Genomic DNA, 4,246 nt, shown 5'->3' with positions numbered 1-4,246 from the left:
ATATATATATATATATATATATATATATATATATATATATATATATTTATATGGATATATATATATATATATATATATATATATATATATATATGGCAAAAGATTTCGTAAATCACGGAGGAATTTACGAGATATGTCAGGCAAAGTTTACAGTAACAGATACGCTAGGATATGAATTAGCAGATACGCTAAGATATGAATTTTGTCTATACACTATTCATGCAATCAATGCAGTAAGATATGTCTAGACTTAAGAATGATAAGCTGGTAATTTCCTAAGGATGATAAGTAGGTAATTTTCCACACAAAATGATAAGCAAAACTTTTGACATGCAGACACGGTCGAAGTCCAGACTCACTAATGCATCCAAACGACTTATCATTTAGACACACTAATGCAGACCTGGTTCGCTAAGACCACCGCTCTGATACCAACTGAAAGGGACCGTTCATATACGTTATAAACGATTCACAATAGTTGATTACATCGCGAGGTATTTGACCTCTATATGATACATTTTACAAACATTGCATTCGTTTTTAAAAGACAAACTTTCTTTACATCGAAAATTTGACAGGCATGCATACCATTTCATAATATCCACTATCCAACTATAATTGACTTAATAATAATCTTGATGAACTCAATGACTTGAATGCAACGTCTTTCGAAATATGACATGAATGACTCCAAGTAACATCTCTAAAATGAGCTAATGCACAGCGGAAGATTTCTTTAATACCTTAGAATAAACATGCTTTAAAGTGTCAACCAAAAGGTTGGTGAGTTAATTAGTTTATCATAAATATTCATTTCCATCATTTTAATAGACCATAAGATTTCATATATTTAATGGTACACGTAACTCGAGTACAAAATAACATGCGTAACCCGTGAATTAAAAAAATCCGTCTCATATCAGGCATTTCGCATAAACTGCATAGAGATAAAAATCATTCATATGGTGAACACCTGGTAACCGACATTAACAGAACGCGTCTAGAATATCCCCATCATTCCGGGACTCTCATCGGACATGATAAATTCGAAGTACTAAAGCATCCGTAACCCGGATGAGGTTTGTTAGGCTCAATAGATCTATCTTTAGGATTCGCGTCAATTAGGGTTTCTGTTCCCTAATTCTTAGATTACCAGACTAAAAAGGGTGAAATTCGATTTGATAATCCAACCATAGAATGTAGTTCCGATTACTTGTGTCTATTTCGTAAAACATTTATAAAAGCAGTGCATGTATTCTCAGTCCCAAAAATATATATTGCAAAATCATTTAAAAAGGGAGCAAATGAAACTCACAATATTGTATTTCGTAGTAATTAAGCATATGATGGCATTGAACAAGCGCAAGGTTGGCCTCAGATTCATGAACCTAAATTAAGTATATATATTTATATGTTGGTCAATATCTATCTAACAATTTAGGTTAAACTGTAGTGTATCACAATCCTAATGCTCGAGACTAATATGCAAAATTCAACAAAAGTCAATTTGACTCAAAATGATTTCCAAAATTTATACATGATTATTATTTAGTTTAAATATCGTCGTTTTATATTTTTAAATATTTTTAAAAAATTTTATAATATAATTCATTTATTATAATAAACTATACTTTTATATATCTTAAGTAATAAAATTTATAAAGTTCATTTAATATCATAAAAATAATATAATAGGTAGTATTAATGTAATTATATTACACGTAATAAAATATCTTTGTATTACATCTTTATTTGATAAAATAATATCGATGATAATAATAGTAAGTAAAAGTTGTATTATTTTGTAATAATAATTATTATTATTCTACCTATAATAATAAAAATATTTATATTTACGAAAATGATATTATGATAATATGATAATTCTTATTAATAAAAATATTGGAATTTAATATTAACAATGATATTCCTATTAAAAATAATAATTTTTGTAAAAAATGATATTTTTATTATTAATAATACTTTTAATAATAATAGTGATAAATATAATGAAAAATGATAATTTTATCTAAATAAAAATCTTACAATATTTTAAATTTCATCATGATACCCATACTCATTATTTCCTAATTGATTTGTTAATAGCTTTTAAATCGTCTTTTATATCGCGTTCATACTAATGATAATAATAGTAATCAAAATAATTAGATGTTTCTAATATTAGTTTTAATTACAATAATACTAATAAAAATAAATACTATGATAGTATTTAAAGATAACACTAATAACTATTTTAATGATAATACTAATTATAATACTAATTATAATTTTAACGATATTAACGATAGTAATAATAATAAAAATAACAATTTTTTAATGATAATACCTTTTATTGATAATGATAATGATAATGATAATGATAATAATAATAATAATAATAATAATAATAATAATAATAATAATAATAATAATAATAATAATAATAATAATTAGATAAAAACTAGAACGACGATAATAACGACGATAATAATAATCATTTTTAATAATAATACAAAAATTCAATTGACTATAACTTTTAATCCGTTCATCGAAACCATTCGATATCTAAATGAAAAGTTCTTAATTTTTCGCTAGCTTTCCAATGACATGCATATCTTATACCTTATCTCAACTGCATATGTAACTAATTCAGGATTTAACATAACCTATCTAACGGCAATATCAAAAGTACAAGCATGCATAATCCTATACACTCGAGCACTAGTCATGGATACACTATTAATATGTAAAATTTAAATTATGAGTGCTTACGTATCAATATTGAGATTCAATATTGCAGGAAAAGTACGTAGACGCAACGGAGATGATAAATACTAAATTGACCTCACGAGCATACTCATGAACCATACCCATCACCTCCATAGCCATAACCCATAATTCCCTTAGCCCTATCCCGCTCGTAAAACAGTTTTTAAAACTTATTTTAGATCACTCGAGCAGCACTCCATCGTAGTATTTTATGTTTAATACTAGTAATAATACTAATAATAATAATGATAATATTAATAATATTAATCTTGATAATAATATTAATAATAATATTAATAATGAAAATAATAATAACAGAGGGTGTAGTGCATATGTGTGTGTGATTATATTGAACTAGAACTCGAAGATTTAAAGAACTTAACCTCACCCACTATGCCAGCTATCATCCATTTCATTTTAGGCACCGACGTTTTTATATATTTATTTAATATATATTTATTTAATTTATATAATTACTTATATATTATATTATATTTACGTTCATGGTAGAAATGTAATTTTTAATCAAATGACACGGACGTTGTTACTCAACTCATGTTCCGCTTTCGGTTTTTCGAACGACGTTTCGTACGCTTAGAAAATTAGCCTTTTACGTTACACGACATGTACCCTTATTAATAATTAGACTTTCTCATCAACAAATTACCTTATAATAAATGTATCTTATGAAACTAAACGTTGTGGTCATTTGCTTCTATAGATCAGTGGCTTGTTGTTTGTCAAAATATATTAGTTTAAATCAGGACGTTTTATGACTAAATTAAAATATATATATATATATATATATATATATATATATATATATATATATATATATATATATATATATATATATATATATATATATATATATATATATATATATTTTATATTTAGAAATGTAAATTTTTACTTAAAATATTTACTTAATAATATAACATTTAGTTTTTCAAAACTATTTATATTTCAAAGTTCATTTTTATTTTGTTTAAAAAAAATATTATAACATATAACATTTTTATTTTAAAACTTAAATAGATATAATTCATTTATGTATTAATGTTTTAAATATCAATCGCATTACTAAACGAGGGTTACTACTGCGTACTTAACTAATATAAAAACAATATATTTTTAATGAACACAGTCTAATTATACGTTGCAAGTTATTTATATATTCAACAACTAATATCCTTATTCACTTTATTTAAACAGATATATTTTACTAAACAAGTTCAATTATATCGAAAATGTGTTCGTACACTTGCAACTAAATCATTATTATTAACTTTAGTCTTTCGCTAACTTTTGTCTAATCCTTGTTAATGACACTTTTGTTCTTATTTATAAATCACGTTAATAATATTCCGAATACCGATAAAAAGAACAGATTTCCTAAATCAAGATGGACCTCTCAACGGAGACTCGTAAACATACAATGTATCTAATAAATCAATCATTTGATATTATCTTCTAA

Source organism: Rutidosis leptorrhynchoides, chromosome 3 (genome assembly GCF_046630445.1).
Source record: "Rutidosis leptorrhynchoides isolate AG116_Rl617_1_P2 chromosome 3, CSIRO_AGI_Rlap_v1, whole genome shotgun sequence".
In the NCBI taxonomy this organism is placed as follows: Eukaryota; Viridiplantae; Streptophyta; class Magnoliopsida; order Asterales; family Asteraceae; genus Rutidosis; species Rutidosis leptorrhynchoides.
This window is presented reverse-complemented; position numbering follows the sequence as displayed.